Here is a 13,807-nt window from a genome sequence, read left to right as displayed (position 1 = left end):
ATATTATGTGTAAGCTTAATTCTTTTACTGTTAAACTTAATAGGCTGCTTCTTTACTAAGATAGTCTTACTTTTTATGTAAAACTTTACTTTTTATAGTTTCTTTTTTTCTCTTTATGTAAAATTTTTTGTTATAATGCTTAAAGTGTTATTTATTTATAAGCTAGTAATACTAAAAGTGTGCTCTTCTTTATTAGTAATTAAAAAGTAGAGGTTATATAAAAAGATATGCATGCGCAGCTTTTCTTTATAGTAGTTATAGTATATCTTAAACTAATACAGTCCTAATTTAGTAGCTTTATACAAAAGTTATACAACCTAGAGTATTATATTTAGTAGAAAGCTCTAGCGCATCTTCTTTAGTAGCTTTATGTACAGCGTGCGCATAAGCTTATCTATTAATTAGATGTATACTTATATAATATTACATAGTTTAAAATGCATTCTATATATAGCTTTTAGGCTTACTTTTATAGCTAGAAGTAGTCTCTAGCTTATCCTCTAGATAGTTAGTAACTAAGTAAGAATTTCTTCCTTCTTTTTATCTAAGTAGCTAGTAAACACTAGGTAGGATTTTTTATATAGTTAAGTTATTTTACTTTTTACTTTTTATATAAAGCAGAAGTTAAAAATCTAACCTTTATACCTTATTAAGTTATACACTATAACTTTAAAAGTGCTGTTAGTAATTAAAGTGTCTATTTTTATATAGTCTAATTCTTTAAATAGTTCTTTAGGTGTAGTAATTACACTATCTATATAAAGCTTAATAGATAAAGCTTAATTATCCTTTTTCTTCTAGGTTAGAAATACCTAGTCTAGACTTTGTGCAGGTTTCTTTTACCTTTTACTTCTTCTAGTATCTATATCTTCTCTTTGCACTAGTGCGGCATTGCTATCCTAAAGGGCTTAGTCTATAGTAGGCTTTAGTTCTACCTTTATAACATTCTTATAAAGCTGTTCTCTCTTCCTTTTCTTTAAAAAATCCCTTTATATAGGGATTAGTTTATCTAAGTTATTTATTATAAGTAGGTTGTCTTTTTTTTTTTTTTATAGTACAGTTTAACCTGTGTACATTAGAGCTTTAGTAGGCTATTTTCTTTTTTAATAATAACATCTCTTCTTTTAATGCTCTTAATCTTATATAGGCTAGTCTAGCCTTTTTTCTCTCTCTATGCTATAATCTCTAAGCTAAGGGGGAGGTTAAGAACTTTATACATTATAGGGCTATTATAAGTGTTAATTATATAATTAATGTTTACTTTTATATAGTTTTTTTAAAGTATCTTTATTACCTTTTATATAGCGCTTGCTTATGTAATAATATCTAGTAATAGTAAAAAGTCTAGGTTAATTCTTAGGTATGCCCTAAAGACTAGCAGCATAGGTACTAGACTGTGTAGGCTAGCTATGTTATTTAGAGCCTTAACTGCTATCTACAGAATAGCCTTATTATCTATACAGTTACCTAGCTTAGTCTTTAGGATGTTAAACACTTATTAGAGAGGTGTGTGCACACGCTTAACCTTTCTAACTACCTAATATGCTTCTATAGGCATCTGCCTACATGTAGCTTTTATAATCTTTGCATAAGCTTAAAAATTCTCTAAAGCAAAGTTTATACTAGAGTTATGCACAATATAGTCTAGAGGTTCTTAATAAGTGTTAATCTAGTATTTACATAGTGCATCCTAGGTATCTTGTGTAGACATAGATTTTAGAAATGTAGCAGCCTAAAATAATGTGTTTATATTAATAACATATAAAACATCCTTATTATTAATTTATATAACATTAATAATAACTTTATAGTTAAAGTAGGTGTTATCTTTAATTATAAACTTAAATTTTTATAGGGCCTAGTTATATAATTAGCAAAAGTAGCAGAACTTCTTAATCTCTTCTAGCACTGCAGCATTAATGTTGTGGCTAGCGCTAGTTAGCATCTTCTAGAGTCTCTTTATGCAGAAGTGTCTAAATTAGTAGTAGAGGCAGTAAAGTTCTAATTTAGTAAAGAAAAACATAAATTCTTTCTTACTAACATTAAAAAAAAAGTGTCTTTATTTTTATATAATAAGTATAGTAGTTTTATCTTTATGTACAATAATATTTAAAATGTTGTTAAAGTATGCCCTAAGTTAGTTAGCATCTGCTAGTAATAGCAGAAATAGTGTTAGAGTCTCTAGAATATAGTATGTAACTAAACTAATTAGGTTCTAGATTTATACAGTACTAATTAATCCCTTTAGTGTCTAGCTTTTAAAGCTAATATCTATTTAGCTAGGTGTCTAATTAATTTCTGTACATAAGTTCTCTTATATGTACGCCTTAAGTTAAGACTTGCTAACAGTAGAGATTTTTACTGCGCCTATGTTTTATAGTTTGCCTTAGTATACTGTACAGTATTAGTTGTTAAAGATAAACTGCTTAGCATATTTCTTAGGTTTAATGCTATAGATGTCCTCTCCTGTTGCACAGTGTAGATAAGTAGCAGAGGTAAGGTAGTTAACAGCTTTTTAGCATTTTTACCTTTCTATTTTATTTTTTCTACATTATGCAAATTATCTTCTTTTTTAGGGTAACCTTTAAAGTTTTAGATGTATAAGGTAATAGCTTTATATAATAAGGTCTTATTATAAAAATCTTTATATAAGGCAATGTACTAGTTCTTTGCTTACATATAGTTATTATAAGAGTAGTTTAATAACTAACATTCTTTCTTATAGCAGACAAAGCACTTTTTTATTTGCGTGCAGTTATCTCTAAATTATAGCCTAAACCTAGATAGAGGTCTTCTATGTTGTTCTCTTCTACACAGAAAGAAGCTTCCTTCTTGTTATGCAGACTCTTATTATGCAGAGTTATATTAGTAGTCTGTGTAGTATATATTAGGCAGTTTCTAGAGGTATTAGTTTACCTTTTAGTCTATAGTAACTTAAAGTAATGCCTATAGGTCACTAAATAGGGCTTTGCATAAAGGCTTAATAGTAAACATAGCATGTTCTAGTTTTAGTTGTCCTTAACAGGCTTATATAATAGCAGTGTGCAGTAGAACATTTTCTTAAAATTCTATTTCTAGTGCTCTTTATATAAGCATAAGCTTATTAATTATTATTTTAAGGACTTTATATAAACTCTTATTAGAGTTCTTTTATTAGTATTATGTAAAAGTTATTATTGTCTAGTTTGTCTAGTACTAGCTATAGTTTACATTAGTGTTAAAGTAACTACTTAAAGTGTTATATAAATGCTTCTAGTTATATCTAGGGCCTATGTTGTGCATATAGTACATATTTGCCTAACCTTTTAGAATATCTAGAAAGATGTCTATGTACTAAGTTTTCTAAATATCTAGCTATTAACATAGATTAATAAAGATTCTTATTTTATTTATAAAAATGTTATATAGTTAACTTATGTAGTTATTATTTTTTTTTATGCTTTTTAAAATTATATAATTTTATCTGCTAGAAGTTTTTCTTTAGCAGTTTCCCTTTAGAGTGGAAGTTTATACAGGCTGTAATGTGGTATAGATTGTGCAGGTAGTATTAGTAGTGCATACACTACTGCAGGCAGTAGTGTGTACAATTAAGGGTGTGGAGCAGGCGTTAGGTAGGGTGGCATGTATTATTTGTACAGTGATTAGTGTAGTGCTAGCTAAAGTGTAGAAGCAGGTAATGCTAGTACATTTAGTGTTAATAGCAGCATTATGTTTAGTCTGCTTCTGTGCAGAGCCTTATATAGTAATAAAGGTTATGTATAAAGCCTTTTTAGTGCAATTACCTTCTCTTATGCTATATTATACAGCTTCTAGGCTTAGGTACCTTTAGTGCCTAGCTGTAGTGTAATTCCCTTGTCCTCTAGCACTTATATAAGCTCCCTTTTAAACGCGCAGCTAAGTGCTAAAAAGTCTTATAGTGTCTATCTTTTAAAATCCTCTATGTACGCACTTAGAAGAGTAGCGCCCTTCTAAGTTGTTATGTGTAGATTAGTAATTATGTAACCTGTGTATAATTAAGTCTGCAGGCTTATTAAAGCCTTTAACATGTTAATTTTATTATTCTAGTACTCTAGGCTAGTCTTATTCTGTAGTGTTGCCTCTAATATCCCTATGTCCTTTGCAAGTTATTTATATAATAAGAATTATTCTTTATTCTTCTTATTATTACATAAAGTTGTTAGTTGCTAATAAGATTTTATTATAATAGTATAGTTAATTACTTTTTTAGTAAATTACATAGGTACTGCTGTTGTCTAGCTGCTAGGTTGTGCAGCTTTAATAGCTTTAGTGTACGCCTTACACTATCTCCTTCTTACTTTGTACAGTAGCAGAGCTTGCTGTGCAATATAAAGAATTAATGTGCTATTATCTAGCTGCTAGGTTGTGCAGCTTTAGTAGCTTTAGTGTGTGTCTTACACTATCTCCTTTTTACTTTGTACAGTAGCAGAGCTTACTGTATAATGTAAAGGATTAATCTACTATTCTAAAAAATAAGTAACTAAATAAAGTACTTTATAAGGTGTAAGTACTCTACTATTACTTTTCCTAAAAGATAAGTAATAAAATAAAGTACTTTATAAAGTGTAGGTACTTTATTATTACTTTTACTAATTTATAGTTAATTAAATTAACTACTAATTAGTGTTAAATAAGCTCTAATAGCTAGCTGCTTATAGTATAAGCACTTAAGTAGTAAGAGTAAAAGTAGTGTATAGTATGCACAGTGTACAAGGTAGGTAAGGTAAGGGCAACATGTTTCTAGTTTTATTGCTCTTGTCTTTCCTCTGTATAGAGGAAAAGGGGGATATCTAGATGTTTGCGCACAGAGGTTCGCGCACAAGCATCATGTGACATAGATACGTGATCCTGCTCGTGCGCGATCGTTCGTATCCAGGCCGCGACGCTGCTGCTGCGTACGGACAATATAGTATACTAAAGTAAACTATAGGATACTAGCGTAGTAAGAATCTTTACTATAAGGAAGTTATAACTTAAAGCATACTTATAAAAATTCTCTTATATAAAAGTAGACTAGACACTAAGAAAGAAAAGTATTAGCTTTAAAAAATAAGAATTAATAAAATTAATTAGTACTATATAAATTACTAACTTAGTTAGTAACATAACATATTACATTTTAGAGACTCTAACACTATTTCTACTATTACTAGCAGATGCTAACTAACTTAGAGCATACTTTAATAATGTTTTAAATGTTATTATATATAAAGACAAAACTACTATTCTTATTATATAAAAATAAAAACACTTTTTTTTAATATTAGTAAAAAAAAATTTATGTCTTTCTTTACTAAATTAAAACTCTACTGCCTCTACTACTAATTTAGACACCTTTGCATAAAAAGACTTTAGAAGATGCTAACTAGCGCTAGCTACAATATTAATGCTGTAGTGCTAGAAGAGATTAAGAAGTTCTACTACTTCTACTAATTATATAACTAAGCCTCTATAAAGATTTAAGTTTATAATTAAAAATAACACTTACTTTAACTATAAAGTTATTATTAATGTTATATAAATTAATAATAAAAATGTTTTATATGTTATTAATACAGACATATTATTTTAGGCTACTACATTCCTAAAATCTATGTTTGCACAAGATACCTAGGATGCACTATGCAAATGCTAGATTAACACTTATTAAGAACCTCTAGACTACATTATATATAACTCTAATATAAACTTTACTTTAAAGAATTTTTAAGCTTATATAAAGATTATAAAAGCTATATGTAAGCAGATGCTTATAGAAGCACATTAGGCAGTTAAAAAAGTTAAGCGCGCGCACACACTTTTTTAATAAGTGTTTAACATTCTAAAGACTAAGCTAGGTAACTATACAGATAATAAAGCTATCCTATAGATAGCAGTTAAAGCTCTAAATAACATAGCTAGCCTACACAGTCTAGTACCTACGCTGCTAGTCTTTAGAGCATACTTAAGAATTAACCTAGACTTTTTACTATTACTAAACATTATTATATAAGTAAGTGCTGTATAAAAGGTAATAAAAATACTTTAAAAGAACTATATAAAAGTAAACATTAATTATATAATTAACACTTATAATAGCTTTACAACATATAAAGTTCTTAACCTCCCCCTTAGCTTAAAGATTATAGTATAAAAAAAAAAAGGCTAGACTAGCCTATATAAAATTAAAAGCATTAAAAAAAACATTATTATTAAAAAAAAATAGCCTACTAAAGCTCTAATATACACAGGTTAAACTATACTATAAAGAAAAAAAGAAAGATAACCTACTTATAATAAATAACCTAAATAAACTAATTCTTATATAAAAGAATTCTCTAAAAAAGAGGAAAAGAGAATAGCCTTATAAGAATGTTATAAAGGTAGAACTAGAGCCTACTATAGACTAAGCCCCTTAGAATAGCAATGCTGCACTAGTGCAAAGGGAAGATATAGATACTAAGAGAAGTAAAAGGCAAAGAAAACTTGCATAAAGTCTAGACTAGGTATTTCTAACCTAAAAGAAAAAGAATAATTAGGCTTTATTTATTAAGCTCTATATAGATAGTGTAATTACTACACCTAAAAAACTATTTAAGAAATTAAACTATATAAAAATAAACACTTTAATTACTAATAGCACTTTTAAAGTTATAGTATATAACTTAATAAAGCATAAAAGTTAGATTTTTAACCTTTACTTTATATAAAAAGTAAAAGGTAAAATAACTTAACTATATAAGAAATTCTACCTAGTGTTTACTAGCTACTTAGATAAAGAAAAGAGAGAAATTCTTACTTAGTTACTAACTATTTAAAGAATAAGCTAAAGACTACTTTTAGCTATAAAAGTAAGCTTAAAAGCTATGTACAGAATGCATTTTAAACTATGTAATATTACATAAGTATACATCTAATTAATAGATAAGCTTATACGCACACTATACATAAAGCTACTAAAGAAAATGCGCTAAAGCTTTCTACTAAATACAATACTCTAGGTTATACAACTCTTATATAGAGCTGCTAAATTAGGACTGTATTAGTTTAAAACATATTATAACTACTATAAAAAAAAGCTATGTATGCACATCTTTTTATATAACCCTTACTTTTTAATTACTAATAAAGAAAAGCACACTTTTAGTATTACTAGCCTATAAATAAATAACACTTTAAGTATTATAATAAAGAATTTTATGTAAAAAAAAAAAAAACTATAAAAAGCAAAGTTTTATATAAAAAGTAAAACTATTTTAGTAAAAAAGCAGCTTATTAAGTTTAATAGTAAAAAAATTAAACTTACACATAACATAGTAGTTTTTACTTAGAAGAGATAAGTAAGCTACTTTTATATAATTAACTTAAAAAATAAAAATGCTACATAATAATATATTAAGTAATATGTGTCACGGTATCCTCTCTAGATCCTAGACATAACTGTATTAGACGCGTACTAGAGTATTATTAGTGCACATCTAACACAAACACAACACAACACAGACATAAACTTAAGCATAAACTACCTTAACACTAACTAAACCTAAAACAGGCTTAATTTATACTTAAAGCGTTTAAACTTTTAAGCTAAGTATTTAATTACTAATTTCCTCTTAAACCTTTTTATTTCTTACATAATGTCTTGTACCTACTATAATACCTTACATAGTAATTAAACTAGACTTCTGTAAAGCTTTATAACCTTACTTATGCATAATTATAACATTATGTTGTGTTAAAACTTTAGCTAAGAATAGCCTCTAAATTTAATCTAATAAGCTTAGTACTTACATAACTTTAAGCTATTAAAGTAAGCTAAAAAGCCTTTTAAAAAGCGCTTACTTTATAAAAAAGCTACTACATTATAAGCTTTAAAGCTTTTTAAAAAAACTTTAAAAAATAGCTTTATATTATTAAGTAGTCTATTTCTACCTTAACTTTTATTATAGTAGTAGGAACTAAGAACTTACTAGCCTTAAAGCCTACTTAGAAGTCTAGAGATAGCTTAACTCTTTTTTGCCTAATGCTGCCTATAACTTATAACCTTTTTAACTTAGTAATAAAATCTAACTAACTCTCTAATCCCCTGCTATTTAATAGAAAATAAAAAGACCTACTTTTTTTTTTACATAAGCTCTAATATAAACTTAAAGAAAATATAGACTAATTCTTTTCTAAACACTTCTAGTTACTACACACTTACTTTTAACTTAACTATAACATAACAGCCTTAATTAACTTACTAATAAATAAAAATATTATTAACTTAGATTAATTTATAGTGTTTCTGTAAGCAACTTATAAAAACTTAAATAAAAAGTTAATAGCCCTAAGTTACTTAAACACCTTATAATAAAAAAAAAAGCTTTACTTTACACTTTACTAAGTTCTACTAACTTGCATTTAATATAGGCCTAAATAAGATAGGTCTAATTATAGCTTTATATAACTCCCTCTTAACTAAACTATAACGCGCTATAGTAGAAGAACCCCTCCTAAACAACCTTAACATGTATGTAAACCTAATTGCTACCTATAATAATAACATAAAGTTCCTCCCTGTATAAGCCCTAATACACCTCTAAACTAGCGTAGTTGCAAATAAGGACTTTAATGTAATAAAAATTAATTTAAATTATGCTCTAGTTAGTTCTAGAAAGTGTAAAGATTATAAAAAAAAAAGTTAATACTTTAAGTACAGTAAGCATAGTTATATCTTCTAAAACTGCTCTATTTCTCTTTCTTAAGTCTACGCAAGTAGCGCTGCTAGCACTTATTAAAGATCTTTACTATTTTAATCTTATTTTTATAAGGGCTCTAACTTGTATTTAAGCCTTAATCCTCTTTGCTACTCTTAACATAGCCGCAGCTATAGCAGTAAGAGCCTGCAAAAAGGCTTGTCCTAAGGCTAAGTTGCCCTCTAGGACTAATTTAACACTAGATCTTTGCTAACTTATAGGCTAAGTCCCCTACTAATAACTAAAAGTACTAAGTTAATATTTCTATATATTTATAATAAAAAACTATATTAGCTCTAATACAGGCTTTTATTAACTTAGAAGTAAATAGCATAAGTTACATTAATAAAAAACTAGCGCATAAACTAAATCTCTAATTAACACTACTTACTTAAATAATTTACCTAACTAGATTTAATAAAAAATAACTTAAAAAAGGTTCTATCTTCTGTACTATAACTATTATAATTACCTACTAACACTATAAGGAGTAGATTAAGCTCTATATAATAAACATAAGATGTTATAACCTAATCCTAGAACAACTATGGCTGTATTAGCACAAGGTTGCCTTTAATTACTAAAAGTAAGTTCTAAACTTTAACTTTTTTTAATGCTAAGATATATGCTTACACTTACACCTAAATAACACTTAAGTAGTACTTAATATAGAAGGTCTCTAGACTTACTTTTTAATAACCTAAAAAAAAACTACCTAAGTAAGGCTAATAAGCTAGGCCTTTTACTAAAATAGGCTATATAAAATAATTTAATAACTACTTAAACCTAAAGAAAAAAAAGCTTTTAAAGAATTTTTACTTACCTAATTTAAACATAAACTAGGACTTAAATAGCAGATAGACATCTGCTATATAGAACCTACTCTATTTATAACTCTAGCTTAATAACTAGATTATAAAATCTATGTAGTTATAATTTCTAATATAAACTAAGCTTTAGCTCTTTAAAAATGCACTAACCTAAAGATAATAGTCTTTTAAAACTACTATAACTTATTATATGTCTTTTTCTAAAATAAGTCTAATAAGCTTTTAATATAACATCTATATAATTACTAGATAACTTTTAAGCCTAGTAAACAACCTAGTTATAGGCTACTATATAAGATGTTACTAAATAAATTAAAAGTGCTTTAAAAATACTTTAATAAGAACTTAAAAAAAGGTTTTATTTAAGCTAGCTTTTTACTAGTAGTGTTACTTATACTATTTATAAAGAAACTTAAAGGTAAGCTTTAATTCTACGTTAACTACTAAAAACTAAACACTATTACTATTAAAAACTAATACTTAATTTTTTTTTTATAAAAAACTCTAAGCTAACTAAGTAAAGTAAAGTATTTTATAAAGTTAGATATTATTACTACTTTTAATAAGCTAAGAATAGCAAAGGGTAATAAGTAGCTAATAGTGTTTTAGACTTAATATAAACTATTTAAGTACTTAGTAATGCCCTTTAGCTTAGCTAACGCGCTTAGTACTTTTTAACATTTTATAAATAACTTACTTTAACCCTACCTAAACATGTTCTACACTATATATATTAATAATATTCTAATTTATAGTAATAGCCTTTTAGAGCACAAACAGCATGTACGCCTAGTGCTAAAGGCTATAGAAGAAGTAGGTCTATAACTTAACATAAATAAATGTAAGTTCTACTAATTAAAAGTTACATATTTAGAATATATAATCTTTATAAATAGCATTTAAATAAACTCTATTAAAGTTTAAACTATGCTAGATTAGTAATACTTAAAAAATATAAAAGATGTTTAAGCTTTTATAAGATTTACTAACTTTTACTAATAATTTATTAACAACTTTTTATACTAAGTAAGCTTTATAATTACACTTACTAAGAAAAAAATTTAATTTAACTTTAACTTAAATTACTAATAGTTTTTTAACTAGCTAAAAAAAGCCTTTACTAAAGCCTTAATACTCTACTACTTTAACTTTAAACTACTAATACTTGTAGAAGCTAATGCCTTAGACTATGTAGTAGCAGAAGTTCTCTTCTAGACTAAGCTAGATAGGACTATTAGGCCTATTACATACTTCTTAAAAAGAATAAGCCCTATAAAAGGTAATTATAAGATTTATAATAAGAAATTACTTGCTATAGTATGCTGCTTTAAATAATAGCAACCTAAACTAGAAGGTGCAGCGCATCTAATACAGGTCCTATTTAACTATAAGAACTTGCAGTACTTTATAACTATAAAATAACTTAGCTACTAATAAGCTTATTAGTTTAAATACTTATTTTATTTTAATTTTAAAATTACTTATTATTTTAGTTAAAATAAAGGAAAACTAGATACCTTTACTAGGCAATTCTAAAACATTCTTACTTAAAAAAAAGTGTAAAAGGCTTAACACTAAACTTTACTTTAACTTAAGCTATTTTTAGACCTTAACTTAAATAAAATAAATTAGATAATTAATTAGATTATTACTAATAAGTATTTAAATAATAAATTTATTTAAAAAACCTTAGACCTACTCTAAAATAGCGCTAGTTAGTTAAAGAAGGTAACACTAGCTAACTATAAAAACTAAAATAGTAAGCTATATTACTATAACTAACTTGTAATTTCTAATTTTAATAAACTAAGAATTAAACTACTCTAAATTATACACAACTTGCCTGTTAGAAGACACCTAGGCAGAGAAAAGACTCTTAACCTACTATAGAGAGAGTACTACTAGCCCTGCATGTTCTATACTGTACGCTAATACGTATTATGTTGCTATACTTGCTGTAAAGTAAAGGCCTTTTAAAAAAAGTATAATAGCCTGCTTAAACTACTTTTAATCTTTAAATAAGCTTAGAAAGACATATTAATTAATTTTATTATAAACTTACCTTTATTTAAAAGGTATATAAATATTATAGTAGTTGTTAATTACTTAACTAAGTATTAACACTTAATACTATGTTCCTCTATAACTGCCCTTAATATAGCCTAGTTATTCTACTAATACGTATAAGTTTACTATAGCCTGCCTAACATAATTATATTAGATAGAGGTATGTAGTTTGTCTTAGCTTTCTAGAATAAACTCTATAAATAGCTCTAAATTATTCTCTATTTATTTACAGCTTTTTACCTAGAGACTAATAGCTAGACTAAGAACATAAACACTGTAATAAAATAAGTCTTATAAGTGTACACAAACTACTAGTAGAATAACTAAGTAAAATAGTTAGCTATAGCATAGTTTAAAGCTAATAACATAACATCTAAATTAATATAAGTATCTTTATTCTTAGTAAACTATAGATACTACTTCTAAATAAAATTTAAACTACTTTTAAATACCCTCTAACTAACTTATTAATTTATATAAGTAATAAATGTAAATAGACTTATTAATAAAATCTAAAATATATCTAAATATGTTTATAAAAAGCTTACATAGGCTTAAGCTCTTTAATAAGAGTACGTAAACTAATCTTAAACTCTTACTCCTATGTATGCAGCTAGCAAGAAGGTCTAGCTAGACGCTAGAAATATCTAAATAAACTAATAATTAAAGAAACTTAATTAGAAAAACCTTAGCCCCTTTATAGTAGCCTATATAGTCTTATTACACACTTACTAATTAATTCTACCTAACAGCATAAAAATACACTCTATGTTCTATGTATTATTGCTGCGCTAAGTAGCCTCTAAATCTAACTATCTACCTAGACAGCTAAACCTGCTACTTAAACTTATTATTATAAATAACAAACTAGAATATATTGTAAAAGACATTAAATAGATCTAGTTTAATAAAAAAAAACATATCTATAAATACTTTATAAAATAAACTAGATATAATAAACTGTTATAAGAACCTGTAAAAGCTTTATAAAAAAACTCTATAGTAACTTAATTTTACACCTAATACTTATCTAAACTAAACTTATACCCTAATAAAAACAACCTAATGCTAGAACTACTAATGTAAAGGATTTCCTTCCTAATAAGAGGGGGGGTACTGTTACAGTATCCTCTCTAGATCCTAGACATAACTATATTAGACATGTACTAGAGTATTATTAGTGCATGTCTAACATAAATATAACATAACATAGACATAAACTTAAGCATAAACTGCTTTAACACTAACTAAACTTAAAATAGGCTTAATTTATACTTAAAGCGCTTAGACTTTTAAGCTAAGTATTTAATTACTAATTTTCTTCTAAACCTTTTTATTCCTTATATAACGTCTTATACCTACTATAATACCTTACGTAGTAATTAAACTAGACCTTTGTAAAGCTCTATAACCTTACTTGTGCACAATTGTAACAATATGTAAAAAAGGTATATATTATATTTATGTGTTAACTAAAGGTAGCATTTAACCTGTTTATTACTGCATAAACTACAGACCCTTTATATAATAATATTAACACACTTAATATATAAATCTAATAGTAGATAGATAATAGTAAGCATAGTCTTACTTTTTTACTATTATAGCTTAATTATGCAAAGCTATTTATTTTTATAAATAGATTATTTACTAATAATAAAAACCTTAGCTTACAGCTAAGATTTTTAATTATATTAAGTAATAAAAACTATATAAAGCAAAGCAACTACTTTAAAATACTAGGCAACATTATATACTAGAATTCTACTAAGTGTAAAAGAGTAACTAAAAGTGTCTTTACTAGTAAACTATATAAAATAGTTAAAGAGTTTAATAATGTAATTACTTTTAGTACAACTTTATAGTAAATTATATAAACACTTAAACTACTACTAATTCTAGTAGTAATTTATATAGATTTAAAGTCTTTATATAATTACTTTATTAAGCTAGGCACTACTAGTAAAAAGTAACTTATAATTAACATTATATTACTCTGTAAATTATATAAAAAAAAGAACTTACTAAAATAAAGTAAATTAATAGTAAAAATAACTTAGTAGATGTATATATAAAGAAAACACTAAACTAAGCTTTTTAATTATTAGTTCTAACTAACTACCTCTCTGTCTAAATAGAAGCATCTATAGACTAGCTAGATTTTATACATAAAAA

The sequence above is a fragment of the Lindgomyces ingoldianus genome (assembly GCF_010093535.1).
Source record: "Lindgomyces ingoldianus strain ATCC 200398 unplaced genomic scaffold BDR25scaffold_10, whole genome shotgun sequence".
NCBI classification, from domain to species: Eukaryota; Fungi; Ascomycota; class Dothideomycetes; order Pleosporales; family Lindgomycetaceae; genus Lindgomyces; species Lindgomyces ingoldianus.
The sequence above is the reverse complement of the archived record's forward strand: the minus strand, read 5'-3'. Positions refer to the sequence as shown.